Raw genomic sequence first — 15,361 nt, 5'->3', positions numbered from 1 at the left:
GCTGCAATATGCTCAGCTGAAATAAATGTAAAAATGGTTGGGATCCAGTTGTAAATACTAAAATACTGAAAACTTGCTGGTTCAATTTAATGCTTGACAGACAAATGCTGTATATTGCAAACTTTGGATTAGTTTATTTGAGGAGATAATTAACTTCCTGAGACTCCAAGCTGCATATCAGAACGAATATACTCACAGTTTTCTTCTTTGCCAGCACTCTCTGCCCTTTCTGCAGATTCAAGTATTGTGTCATCCTTCCAACAACTTCCTTATTTCTCACTCTAAGCCCAAATAAACACCAAATATTTATTTATTCACAGTATTTATAGCCCACTTTTCATTTAATGTTTTCAGTAACAGAGTGAGGAACTAAGTAATAAAAATAAACAATAACAATATGCAAAAAGTTACAAAATCATACAAACAGGTCCAATAAACAACAATGTTGCCATAATGTAAACAAGCAAAACCACATCAACAAAATTAATATTTCGAATTTAACAAAATTCCTAGATAAAAACAAACAAAACATTCATATAGATTAAATATCCAATGGCTTTAGCAACAATTCCCACCCCATCTTTCACCTGTGGCAGCCCACTCTGTGTCAACAGACTCTTTGTTGCTTTTGAGTAAGTTAACATCTTTCACCTCCATATATTCAAAGTTCATGGCTCCCCTGCAAAGAATTCTGGGAAATATATTTTGTTAAGAGGGCTGGGAATTGTAGCTCTGGGGTAAACTACAGTTTCCATTATTCTTGGGAGGGGAGGGAAACTATGTGCTCTAAATGGTGCATATGTTATCCTAATTCTTTCAATCCCTCAGTTCATCTTTGAATTAATGAAGAGCCTCTATCTTGGGGTCCACAGATCACACATCAAATCACAGAATTGTAGAGTTGGAAGGGATTGTGAGGGTCATCTAATCCAACGCCCTGCAATGCACAAATCTCAACCAGATCAAACATGACAGATGGCCATCCAACCTCTGCTTTAAAATCTCCAAGGAAGGAGAGTCCAGCACCTCCTGAGAGAGACCGTTCCACTGTCAAACAGCCCTTACCATCAGAAAGTTCTTCCTGATGTTTAGTCAGAATCTCTTTGTAACATGTATCCACTGTTTCAGGTCTTACCCCCCAGAGCAGGAGAAAACAAGCTTGCTCTACCCTCCATGATATTTGAAGATGGCTATCATATCTCTACTCAATCTCCTCTTTATCAGGCTCAACATAACCAATTCCCTCAACTGTTATTCATAAAGTTTGGTTCCCAGATCCTTTATCTTGGTCATTATTTCTGCCAGTTTTTCTATGCCGCCTCCCCTCCCCAGCCTTACACAACAATAATGTTTAGAGGATTTCCCCCTAAGCCTAATTGTCACATGTGTTTTGTGGGGGGTGATGGTTTTTGTTGGGATGGCAGCTGGGAAGCGAAGGGTTAACCCCACTTCCTGTGCGCTGCTATCCTGATGAAAACTAGCTCCCCCCCCCCACCCTTCCAAATGTGGAAATCAGACTTCTGAAAAGAGCTCCCATTGGCACTACTAGATTGAGTCTAGAAATTACTTTTTCTGTGGTTTGTTTGGCCTCTCTGTCAATAAATAACAGAGAAGAGGGAAGTAGGGGAGAAATCAAATAGTTAATCATAGAAGAATGCATAGTGTGGAGATTTTGTGAGGGCTGAATGTATCCTTGGTGCAATATCTGTAAATTAAAAGAGTATATCTGGGAGATATACCACAACTTCAAAGATAACTCAGTCAACTTGGAAACTCCCACACATGCATGTTATTATCTTACTTGTGACATACAGTACTTCCCGTATATCACAAGCATGCAATCCACACTTTGTTATCCTCTTCATTCATTGAGGATTTTAAACTGAAGTCACAATGAGTTGGCTATATTAAAACCATTCACAATACGTACTGCTCTGGCAACCTGCACAGGAAAATGAGCTGACATAGAGAATCACAGGAGAACATTGTGATTGTGAGATCTTGGACTCTTTGTCTTGCCTTTAGTTTCAAAAGCCCTGTAAGATAATCATGTCCACCTCTAATAATTTAAAAGCTTTCCTGGATTAAAATTAAAGCAGCAATAATTGATCGGGTGTGGGAGGAGAGAGATTTTGATGGGGAGGGTGAGCAAACAAGGTTCAAGGTTCTTGGACACATTCAAAATTAAACTGCCAAAAAGGGATTCTAGTGGGAGACGGATACTGACACTGTATAATTATACAAGTTGTATAAAAGTGCTTTAAATTTATAGGGAGAATAAAATAAGCCCTTAATTAGCAGCACATATCAGTTATAAATGCTTCACTCTTTAAAAACAAAACAGATACCTGGTGTGTTTACTTAATATATAGACCCACTTAAATATTTACAAAAAGTAATCAGAAACATGGCAGTGGGGGGGGGGGCGCAGAGGCAAAAGTGGACAGAGCAATAAATGTGAATCTTACCTTTGTCTGGTAAGCTAGTTCCTTCACACTCAAATATCCCTCTCTATCCTCCCGGCGAGCATGAAGTATTGGCAGAGTTCAAGGACTCCTTCAAGCCAGGCAAAAGCACTCAGCGATGGTGTGGCTCAGGGCTGGTGAGCGGTGTTGGCTCAAGAGGAGTTGTGACCTGGGAAGAATACCCAGAAACAGATAGAGAGGGCCACATTTGGGCCCCTGGGACTGAGATTTCCCATGCATGCCTTTGTGGCACTCCTGCAGTTGTTCAGTGAGGGCTACTAGTCTCTTGACCAACTGATTGCATATATTGGAACACTATAAAGAAGAGAAGCTATTCTTCTCGTGACCCTACGCAATTGTTTAGGTCATTTGAGGAGGCCCTGCTACATGTCCTCCCACCAGTTGTCAGGATCATGTAGCAGGAATTTCTCTGTTGCCTGTGCATAGGTTGTGGAATACCCTGCCTTGGGAAAGTCATCTTTTTTTACTCCCTGATGGAAGTTCTGCATGAAGCTGAAGGCTCTATTGTTCTGGATAGGTGATTTCGATCTGGTTTTTGCCTGATTCCCAACTGCAAAACACAATCTTCTTTTGCTATTGCTGGGCTGATAACTGACACCACTACTGGACTTTATTTCAGACCTTCAGCTGCATGACATAGCCTAGAGTCATAAAGGCTAATCTGACCAATCAGATGACTCTCAATGATGACACAGTGGAGCATCAGTTGTTGCCACGGAAATACAATGAAACAGAGCATCACCCTTAAGGCAGCTTTGAGGTGGGGCAGTGCTATTAGGACTTAGCCATAAAGCCAGGCTAGTGGCTAAACATCTTCCCTTCATCTTCAACTCAAGAGTGACCCCTAGATAAGGAGGGCTGTCCATCTTCAAATTCTGCATTATCCTTGAGGGAACAAAATAACATATCCAAAAAGTCTACCTCAGACAGGAACTGAAGAACTGTCCCAGATCAATCAATTTAGAAATGTGAGTAAGCCTACAGTTATTTCTTTCTTGCCTTAGAAATGGAGTGCTGGTTCTTTTAGAAATACTTTGAGTACTACCAGCAGAGTGGTTTCTTTTGTGTAAATATTACATGTAACTTAGCAAATTAAGAATTAAAAATGAGTAACTCTTCAAGGGAAACCAGGGAATATCAAGACTGTTTTGAGGATTTATATAAAAACCAACGCTGCAATCCTATATACAGTAACATGGGAGCAAGACCCACTGACCTCAGTAGGGCTTTCTCTGCGTGGAGATGAGTGAACATTTAAATACAAACTTAACTAAGCCACATTTTCTGAAAGAAGATGTGAACCAAAACACAGCCATCCTTCATAATTCACTTTTCTAATTTTGCAATGCTGTTGTCCAGCCACTTAATGTGTACAGAAATTCTTCTACAATATGAGTTGGATTCCCATCCAATATGAGTTGGATTCTCATTAGCATGGCCAATAGTCAATAATATGAATTTTCAAAAAAGACAATTTCCCTTCGAACCAGATGTTAGAAACAAAGAAAAGTGAAAAGATGCATCTGTGCTAAAGCATTGCATTTTTACTGAGTTATTATCCCACATCTGTAGACTTTTCTTTTTTCCATTCCCAAGGTAGAAGGCGGAGTTGGACCAGATCCTTATTTGGGTTGCCAAAAAAACATGGTGGTAACTAAAGCTTTCACCATACACCAAGTCCCTTTGGGATATAGTGTTAAATGAAAAAATATGTGTACATTTTGGAAATCTAAAAACTGAGTAGGAGGAAATGTTTGCTGTTCTAGCTTTATTGGGATCTTAAAAGTCAGTTGGAAGGCAGTGAACAGGAAGTGGGGAAGCCTTTCTATTAACAAAGCTGGATATTAATTTGAAAGTGTGCTAGATAGCTAGTCAATTGAAGCCAAATAAGCTGACGCTTATTGTCCCTTTCTTACAATAATGTCTCATTGTGCCCTCTCCCTTAATTATGTCTCATGATAATTCAAAGCTGAGAGGAATTTTGCCAATAGGTGTGCTTCTAGAAAGCTAGTGGTGTAATAGCTAAAGTTGCAAACGTAACCTCACTTAACTTGTAGTAAGCTCCATTGAATCCAATAGGACTTACTTCTGAATAGACATTGTTAGGATGGTGCCATAAGAGCGTGAGGTGGACACCCTCTGGCTGAAGGTCTAGATCAATGTTTCCCATACTTGGGTCTCCAGCTGTTTTTGAACTACAATTCCCTTCATCCCTGACCACTAGTCCTGCTCGCTTGGGATGATGGAAGTTGTTGTCCAAAAACAACTGGAGACCCACGTTTGGGAAACACTGGCCTGGATTCTATGCTATGTTAATTCAGCATTCAGTCCATCCAACAACATCAGTTTACAGAAGTCTCGTGTCTCCTTCTGCACCCACTTGCGCCCTTGGAAGGCTTCTATGGAAGCTAAGGTGTGGGGAGAGTCCTGAACAATACAGGATGGAGTTCATGAGAGGTGCATGGGGAAGGAGGGTACAGGCAATTTTCCTTCTGTGAGCTTCCTTTGCTTAACTTATTTAAGATGCAAGCGAATCTCACAAACCACTTCCTGGAAAGTCACTATTTCCTTAGTTCTCAGCCTTCTGTATGGATACTCAGCAAGTAATTATGGAGGACTGTTTCAGAGGGATGAGATTAAAAATGTATGTGAAGTACTAAGAACAGAAGAAGTGTCCTCCTGGTGGTGAATCTCTTGAGTCCAGTCTCCAGTCTTCAGTCTCCACCAATGGTCAGGCGGGTCATTTCCAGGCAACCTCTTTACTGAGCATTCATCCTGGTTCATTTGCATAAAGTTGTTGGGAAAGATTAGACAGTGTTGGCTATTGACTAAGCATTCATTGTGATTTGTTTTGGGGGAGGTCAAGCAAATATTATTCCACAATAAGCCCTTTCCTTATTGTCAGAAATCGGTGGGGCAGGTTAGGTTTGTTGCACAAGAGAACCAAATCAAGTTCTAATTTCACAACCTGAATTTGTTGGCATATATTTGAATCCCACCCCCAAACAGAGATAGTCTGGAAGCGCCCCCAGATGCCCCCAGGATACCCAGAAGCAACCACCAAAACTCTCTTTTGCCCCACCATCTATGATTCAAAGATATACTGCCTCGGTACATGGAGTTTCTTGTCAACCGTGCTTGAAAATGCATTGTATACATGTTAAGTGTTCTGCTAAAAAGATTAGTTCCTGTTACAAGCCTGGGGGACCTTAGCACCCCAACCCCAACTCAGTGTCTGAAGAACTACAGGTTTCACATCCCTGTTCTGTTGCCCCAATAATCTCTACACCTCTTCATGCGGGGCTGAAGAAATAAAGATATCCAAGGAAGCAATAAGGAATTCCACAGAAAGAAAAGGCCAGTTGCTCTGGACATTGTCGGCTTGTCATCATCAGCTCAGAAGTGAGCGCATCACTGCCTGCTTTTCAGAGGGATGGTTGGTAACTGCAAGGCCTGCCAAACAGAGAGATACTTAAGCAGCAAGTGTGGTGGTGACAAGCTGACATTCCCCAGAGTAAGTGTGAAGGCTCATGGTGGTGCCCACGGCTGTAGTTCTATCAAAATAATGGTTATCCTAAATGCCAGTCATAAAGACAGCTCAGGGTACACATGCAAAAATAAAGGTTGCTGGGTGTTGCTCTCTTAAATGGGGACACACCTCTATCTATCTATCATCTATCTATCTATCTATCTATCTATCTATCTATCTATCTATCTATCATCTATCATCTACCTTTTGTTTGATTGTAATAAGTGGTTTACAAAAAAACAACATAAACCAGTTAATTTCCATTCCTCTCACCAAACTTTTCTTTGGCAGGTCTGCTATAATCCTGAAGTCTCTATGTCCAAGCCATTTGTGCTACAGATGAACACAGGTTGCACTTGAATTTTTCTTGACCACATTCACTCTTTCTTGACCTGTATGTAGCACAAAGACTCCATTATTTTCAAATCTATCTATCTATATCTATCTATCTATCTATCTATCTATCTATCTATCTATCTATCTCTATCATCCATCTTTTGCTTGATTGTAATAAGTGGTTTTGAGTGCTCACTGGAAGGACAGATCCTGAAGCTGAGGCTCCAATATTTTGGCCACCTCATGAGAAGAGAAGACTCCCTGGAAAAGACCCTGATGTTGGAAAAGATTGAGGGCACAAGGAGAAGGGGACGACAGAGGACGAGATGGTTGGACAGTGTTCTCAAAGCTATCAACATGAGTTTGACCAAACTGCGGGAGGCAGTGGAAGACAGGAGTGCCTGGCGTGCTCTGGTCCATGGGGTCACGAAGAGTCGGACACGACTAAATGACTAAACAACAACAATAATAAGTGGTTTACAAAAGAATCAACATAAATCAGTTAAAAACAGATATATAACACATTCAAAAGATAATTAAAATCACCCGTAGGCTTCAAGCTTTCAGTAAGCTTCAATAGGACAATATGCTACCTGGATAACGCATGGTCCCAAACCTGCATTTGCCAAGGTAATGTGAATACTTGGGTAGGGCAACTTTTGAAGGAGAAAATTGGAAGATGGGGGGGCGGGTGCCTCATTCTTCCTTTGTGTATTGAATAACTCATGAAAATCCTTTCCAACATTGGTTTTCACAGTCCCAGAGGCTGACTTGCAAGAAGGTGGGCAGGTTTAAAAAAAAAAGTGGTGGCAGAGCAGGGAAGAACTAGCATGTTTAATTAGTCCTAGACTCACTCTCCCAAGACTCATTCTCAGCACCCCTTCTCTACTGGAAATCTCACCTCACAATTCCTGCATTAGTGCTGCAAGAGAAATACAGAAACCGGAACTCTGTGTTCATCTTATAAAATGGCAGTTCTGCCCTTAGCTTCCCTTAAATGTGATTTTTTTCATTTTAAATGCAGGATTCTGTACATTTCCCATGCTGGTTGGATTAAACATATTCTTAAACTTTTCAGATCTGGGGAAGTCCTAGAGCATACAAACTATGATTAGAATTCCAGTTTATGGAAGATCATTGACTGCAGGCTTTATTGAAAACCTGATGACTCACAATGAGCTGGAAAGGCTGTGGGCTGGTTTCCTTTTTTTTCTTTTTAGTTGGGCATAGCATACAACAGTTTGGGAAGAAGAGAGGGAGCAATAAGGGGAAATAAAGTACCTGTTTATTTGGTAACTTGAAGTAATGGAGCATTATTGAATAATCACCCATGTCAAAAACTCCCTGCTGGGGAAAGCTAGTCCACCAGAAAAAAGTATAGCCTTCTCTCTATTATGCTAGTGTACTATGTTCAATTTTAAAAACAGCAAGAACAAAAACCCTTATGGTAATATTTGATCACGCAACACATACCTTTTTCACCTCTTTGGCTGTGCCAGAATTTTCTCACTCTGACTTAGCTTTGTGACATCATCGTGTTGTCGAGTTTGATTGACTGCATGGTATTATTGCAAAGCCAAGTCAGAGCAAGGGCAATGCTTTCAGAATCTGCATATCTGCTTCTAAGTTCTAAGCAAAAGCGAGGGTGGGAGGGTTTTAACAGGAATTTCAAAGGAAGCAGAAAGGGTTTCAACACACAAAGTGGTTCAGTCATCCAAGGGTAATACTGCAAAAAACTTCTGAATGTGTAGTTGCTGAAAAAGTTGAATTTAAGTTGAAGAGAATCAGATTAGACAGACACATATTTTATAAGCACCTTTCAGGCAATATGGAGATGACTGTGATCTACCCTAATAAAACATCTGGAGTTCTTTCACCTCAACCTTTAAGAAGTGGTTTGTAGCTTCTCAGCTCCTATTATCCTAGAACAAAGAGAACTTGATGAACTACCATTGTTGTGAACAAATTCTCTTTTCGCTTGTAATGGCATCCTGTGTAAATGCCACTTTCTTTTGGAAATAATTGCTAGCGAATGACTGAAAACAATGGCTTCCTTTTGCAGTTCTTATGGAGATGTGAAACGGTGATATCACTTCATAACTAGGAACATGATGAATTGTTTCCTTGAGGTTTATGAATCACTTCTTTGGTTGTGACCTCCATAATAGACTACAAACCAAATGCCAACTTCAGAAATAACCGTTTTGGTTGTTACCATTACTCAGAAACAAACACCATAGCTTACTTTTATTGGCTAATAATGTGGAAAACCCAAACGTTTAACAGAAAATAAATAAATAGGTTAGGTAGGAGATTCTGCCAATCTAAGACACAGAGATTTTCAGAGACCCATTTGAATGTTTGTGTCAGACCAGTGACTTCCTGAGTAACTTCCTCCTGAGTTTACCTGGTGTAATGGGAGTATTGCAGGATGGGGGGAACTGCACACATTACAGAGGAATGCACAAATTTGTCACTGAGTGTGTGTTCTACAGGGATATGTAGCTCATCGTGAGTCCCTGATGAATGTACCTTGATTATATACTGCACACAGGTAGGTTTGCACTTTGCTATTGTAGGAGTACACTTGCAGCATCTAGGGTGCATGGCTTGCATTGCAAACTTGCATTGCAAACTTTCTTGATGCAAAAGGGGGAGTTTTGGAGATGTGGCTTAAAAGTTTCAAAGAGAATTTCCCTTTCTTCATCTAAGTCACTTTTTAGCTTTATTAATTCCTCTGTCTTTAGCTGTGCTAGAATGATGGTGAAAAGTATTGTTCTTACTCTGATTTGGCTCTGTGACATCAGGTAGTCTAGGCATAGTCAACGTGATGCCCTGTAGATGTTGTTGGACTACAACTCCCATCATCCCTGACCGCTGGCCATGCTAGCTGGGGCTGATGGAAGTTGGAGTTCAACAATATCAGGCATCATGTTGGCTACCTCTGACTAGTCAGACCTTATTTACTATGTAGGGTCACCATCACAAAGCCAAGTCAGAGAGAGGGTAGTGCTTGCTGCCCTCGCTCTACTGCTGTGCAGACACAGGAAAATAATTTTCCTGATCAATAATATGGCATATTGACACTGTCACTACTAAGGCTAAGATGGATGGCCATTTCATCCCTGTTTCCACCTCACCCCCCCAAAAAAAAAATTACCGAAGCTTTCTTCAGCTTAGATGTAAAGGTACCCCTGACCACTAGGTCCAGTCATGGCAGACTATGGGGTTGTGGAGCTCATCTTGCTTTATTGGCTGAGGGAGCCGGCATACAGCTTCTGGGTCATGTGGCCAGCATGACTGAGCCGCTTCTGGTGAACCAGAGCAGCACAGGGAAATGCCATTTACCTTACCTATTTATCTACTTGCACTTTGACATGCTTTTGAACTGCCAGGTTGGCAGGAGCTGGGACCGAGCCACGGGATCTCACCCCGTCGCGGGGATTCGAACCGCCGACCTTCTGATCAGCAAGCCCTAGGTTCTGTGGTAGTATACGTAAAAGGTGGCAGAAGAAGCAAAATATAGAGCAATGTGATTATAGCCACAAAAGAAAAACAAATCTGAGCTACAAGCAATGCCAAGGGCTGGCGATGTTGTGCTGTGGTATTTGGAGAAATGAAGCTATCGGTCCAGTCAGGAAAATCCACTTGTCTTGAACTGCTAGCACTGTGGTTGGTTGAGGGACTGAAATAAAACATGCACTTTCACAATTGTCTGCATGTGCTATCTGGTCTTTACTCAATGTGTATTTTGAGATTAGGGTGCTCAAAATTCTTTTGGAAATGTAAGGGGTTTGTTTGTCAGACTTGCCCCGTGTCAAACAATGAATCTGCAGTTCAATTGATATTAAAACAAATGTGGTTACTTTCCTTTCAAATATTGGTGGGCATGACTCAGACCGTGGAGGAGAAGCTGAGGTCAGGCCAGAAGCAGGATGTGGCCACATGTACAGATACACACACACACACACACGCACACATACAGTATATATATAGATCTCACTGGGCCAGATAGGAAAGAAGCCTTATCTGGAGTAGCTTCTAGCAACAGTTCACAAATTTTAATTAATTATTTTTTGATTTTTTTTAATTAAAAGAACTGTCTCACACTGTTAGCTGTGCTTTAGAATTGTTTTTTTATACCAAACCACAACATATAAGGTTTATTCACCAGAATTCCCAGTACTCTCAGTACTCATTTATCATTTACAAAAGAAAAACTCAAACTGAAATCATTTTGGTAATTCAGGTATCCAAATTGCTTTCAGCAATTGTAGGATGACAGCAGTTCTGTCTGAAGTTTGGTTGATCCTACCCTGTGCTGAGGGGGTGGGGGGAACAGGAAAATTCATGGTAGAAAGATACATGCTTCTAGCAAATCTCAGTGGATGAAAGAATCTAGATTTTCCTTAGCATACAGCAAGGATGAAGAATGTGTTGTAAACCACACTGTAATCCTTGGATGAGGGGTGGCATAGAAATTCACTAACTAACTAACTAACTAACTAACTAACTAACTAACTAACTAACTGTCATATCTCATCATCCCTGATGCCAGGGATGCTGGTCTCCAATAACACCTGAAGGTCCATAGCTTTCTCATCCCTGGAAGAAGACCTCAGTTTGTGATGTCGCTGACTGCTGCAGCCCTTGCTTCTTTTCTCTCACCCCTTTCTCTTGTTTGGTCTCTTCTCTCCCCTCCCCCCCCTTCTGCCCACTTAAGTTTTTATAAAATTGGTGGATCATTTCCTAACTATGCATTTGAGGGCTCAAATGGCTGTTTGAAAGGTCTGTGTTGTTTGTTCGTTGTTGTTTTCCCAGCAACTATCATCAGTCAAACATTGTGTTGTTCCAGCAGCACTTCTCATTTAGCCGGGAGGAATAGCTTTAGGATTGCTAAGTGTCTGGAGGGTGTTGGCTACTAAGACATGTTTTTTAAGCAGGCCATAATAGTTTCTACAGCTGTTAACAGTTCCTAGAAGAAAGGCCACATTATTCGTCTGTGTTTAAAATGTGCATGACTGGCATTGCACAGAAGTCAGATTGGGAGAATGTCATACCCCCCTCTTTCTAATTTATGTTTTGTGAAACTTGGCCAGGAAAGACTTCAATAACTAGAGAAATTCTTTTCAATCAACATGTGGTACATTGTATTGTTATAATTGCTCAGACCTCACCATGAAAGTTGTCTTTGTATGTGTAGATGTACAATCTGTACTGTTTTGTTTTTTATTTATTCTGCATTCTTTATTCTAATGTGTGTTCTTCTTCTTCTTTTTCCCTTCCAGGCCAGAAAGATTGTTATTGAGCTCTGCACAAAGCTGAAATAATGCTGTGTGTTAAAAAATGTGAAGAATTTGAAAAAGTTATAAAAATTTATAAGTTGGCTTGACGCTGAGGAAATTTCTGCATATTTTAATATAAATAGGTAATGCAAATATTTGTTCTGTGCGTTCAGAGATGCTCTCTGTTTTCCAAAAGTACTGGTATTTAGTTCTGATTCCGATAAAGCAGTTGCAGTTCATTTTCGCTGTTGATTAATGACCAAAATAAATGTCATTCCAAACGGCATAGCACTGATATGGTTAATTGCATAAAGTACAGCAGCGAAGTGCAAAAGAGGGAATAGTATCAATGTGCAAACAGATTCGCTGTGTACAATTGACATCTACCAATGTTAGGGCCGGCGCTATGAAGGCTTAAGAGGCAGCAGCTTGAGAGCAGTACACTTAAAAGGACACCTGCAGTGCTACATGAACCCTACATGAATCAGCAGAGCAGCCCAGAGTCCTCAGTGCCATCAAAGAGAAACCCAGAATGCACTGGCAGATTTCACAGAGATGCCCTGGCCTCATTTAGTTACGGTGGTAAAAGTTCTTGAGCTGACTTAAATGAATGGAAACCGTCCCATAGAATTCGTGACAATTTACACTCATGATGGTATTCAGACTGTTATACTGTTTGCATCTGTCAATGTTTCAGGGCAGACTTACTGCTCATTGCAGGTTCCTTAGCTTTCTTCTGAAATCTTGTGATTTTTTCATAGCACATGTATTCCAGGTATGGTTTTCCCTCCACTTTGATTGCACTATAGTGCAGGAGTAAAACCTCCACATGGCAATAATGCAGTAACACTAGAGAAGCTTAACTACGTACCATATTGGCCTGGATATAAGCCTCACTTTCCCCCCAAATTCTGACCGCGAAAAGTTAAAGTGCTGCTTATATTCACGACTGTACAGTATACAGCCAGGAGCGTGGGGCAAACAGCGGCAGGAGCGTGGCAAAGGGGCACCCACCCTGTGTGTATTCCCCGTCCTCTCCCCCAAAGCTGGGAAGCGAGGAAGGGGAAAGGCCACCGGCAACGCAGCAGTGCAGCTCCCCCCGCCCACCCCAGTATGCAGCCAGGAGCAGTGAGGAATAGAGCGGCTTATATTCAGGTACTTTTTCTTTTTTTCTCCCCCCCCCTCCAATTTTAAAGGTGCAGCTTATGTTCAGGTGCAGCTTATATTCGGGCCAATACGGTAATACAGTGGAATGGTGTGTGGACAGTCTGGTATAAATCCACCACGATTGTGCTGTATTGCATCAATCATAGAAACAGAATTGTAGAGCTGCACCCCTTGCCGGTGCATTTTCATTATATATCTGATGCACATTGACACAGCAGCTATAAAAATGGAGAGCCATTAAGCAGAAATCATAGCTGATTTAAGAGGTACGCAAGTAAAAACGTAATGGGAGCTAGATCTGGAATGAGGAAGTAGCAGTTGTGAGTAAACACAACAAGAGACAGTATAGATCTGGGCCACGATTTCTCAGGAAATAATGTTCTGATAACTTTTCTGGGAATTTTCTTAGTCACCTCTTGAATGTTTTTGAATAAACTAGGACAATAATACCACCACCACCTTTTGCTGTCCATAAATGTGGTGAAGAATTTTGAGAATTTGTTTTGTGCAAATCTGAGGGACTCTTCTCTGATTGAAGAGTGCCAAGAATAGTTACATGCACAACTGGAAAAGAAATGGAAGCTTTGAGGAAGCAATGGGCAAGGAAATGGGAGTAGCAGAAAGTGACAACTGATCCACTCTTCTAAAAACAATGAAATAAATCTCTCCCTTGAAGGGTAACACTGTGACCTCAAGTGGACTACTCTGGAGCTCAATTTGCCCAAAGAGGGCCAGGCCACCCATGTGGCAAGGTATGTGAGTGCCACAGGGGCAGCAGATCTGAGATATGAAGAACTACAGAAGGGAGAAAGGGGAAGTCCTGTTGTGCAAGCAGAAGTCTGTTCCACTGGTAGACAGACACAGTTAGATATCACCCAGTATCACCTAGTTTGTTCGTGCTAAGCCACGGTTTAATAAACAATTGCTTCTTAAACCATGACTTAGTGTAACTCTGGTTTGTTTATTGCCACCAAATCCATGGCTTACAAACCTTGGTTTGTTTTAAGTTTTTAACTATGGCTTGGCATTATGTGTGAACACAAGCAGCCTTCCTTAACCATGGTTTGTTTGGCCACTCTATTGCAGATGCTTGCCAAGCTACAAAGGCAAGAACAGATGGAAAACAAACATAATTTGGAGAAGCAAGCTATGGTTTGTTGATCATCCATTAGACAACTCATGGTTAACCGCAAACCATGGCTTAGAATAATGTGAGGACCAGGCTAAAGTCTCAGGACTGGGAGATCAGACAACCTAGAATCCTAGAACTGTGGAGCTGGAAGGGAACCAAAGGATCATGGGAACTTGTGCCATTAAATAACTGTTTTATTCTGTTACTAATACATATTCCACACCCTTTTTTCCTGGCTTCATAATTAAGTGTGCACATTTCCTTCCACCTCATTTGATTCTTTTTTCATTTGTTGGGGCTTTAGTCCTTTGTCATTTCCTAGTAGCGAGTTAGCGATTGAGTGGGCTGGTTTGTTGGTCTTGTGGCTGGAGAAGTTCATCACATTCTTGAAATGGAAAAAAAAGTTCTGTTAACAGTAACATAATAGAGAACTTCTCTCCAGCAGTGAAAAAGGAGAAGGAAACGGTTACTAGGACTAGAGTGATTTTCTTTTCTAAATTTGTCTCTTCCTCGGAAATGTCCCTACAATTCTTTCAATATAATACACCCCCCCCAAGCTAAGCTTATTTCTGATCTTAGAGTCCGGCAGTGACGTGGGGTAGGGATTGAAGCAAAGGACATTCTATTGCATATTTCCCTGCCCCCCTAAATGGAAGGCAGTGAGGGGGGGGGCAGGGAATGTGCAATGAGATAAGATCACATCACCATTTTGGCTTACTAAATGTTACAAAAGAGAGCAGAAGAATAGAAGTGGGGACACAGGTTGCAGTAGTCGCATATCAGCCACCATGTGTTGTTCCAGCATTAGGCTTCAGGTTGAGATCCAATGCTTCTAGATCATGATGCACCTACGTCTTCCAAAAAACTACAAGATGCCTAGAAATGCCACCAGCTTGTGATCGGATCCTGTTCTGCTATAAATGCTAACACAGTGTTTCCCACAGTGGATGATACTGCCCCCTGGGAGGTGCTGGAACAATTTGGTGGGTGGTAGTAGCAGCCTCTGGTGAAATTGGGGGGTACCGAATAAAAATAAGGAGGCAGTGGAAGCATAAAGAAATAAGAGAAGAGAAGAGAAGAGAAGAAAATTTTGAAAAACTGTTTGTACATGTTTCATCTGCTGTATAGTGACACTTACCGATGTAACGTGGAGTTAAAGTCGTAGTGATTACTTTATTTTCCAAATAAACACGCAAAGTGCAAGTTAAAACCAATCAGTGGTCAAGTCCGCTGACACAAATTTGTCACTGCATCGTTTCTGTTTGCTCACTTAGAGAAGGTAGATTTCCAGGGGGCACTGAGTACTTTTTTTTCTGAAAAGGGGACAGTACAGTAGGCCAACTAAGTTTAGGAACCTCTGTGCTAACACATCACAATGAGAAGTAACAGTCAACCTTAGCTAAGCTACAGCAGTTGTAAAACTGCA

At 41.2% G+C, this 15,361-nt stretch overlaps 1 long non-coding RNA gene across 2 annotated transcripts; it reads left to right on the top strand.

Moving 5' to 3' along the window:
- Nucleotides 1-3,150: 3,150 nt before the first annotated feature.
- On the top strand, nt 3,151-15,149 carry LOC310845460. Of its 2 annotated transcripts, none has more exons than XR_014564768.1 (3): nt 3,151-3,454; nt 11,640-11,779; nt 13,890-15,149. It is a non-coding gene; the product is annotated as an uncharacterized lncRNA (long non-coding RNA). The 2 variants fall into 2 exon arrangements; XR_014564769.1 differs by lacking the exon at nt 13,890-15,149 and adding an exon at nt 13,243-13,324 and having other exon boundaries at nt 3,152-3,454.
- Nucleotides 15,150-15,361: the final 212 nt, after the last annotated feature.

Source organism: Podarcis gaigeae (assembly GCF_964106915.1).
Source record: "Podarcis gaigeae genome assembly, chromosome: 5".
Classification (NCBI taxonomy): Eukaryota; Metazoa; Chordata; class Lepidosauria; order Squamata; family Lacertidae; genus Podarcis; species Podarcis gaigeae.
The sequence above is the reverse complement of the archived record's forward strand: the minus strand, read 5'-3'. Positions and strand labels throughout refer to the sequence as shown.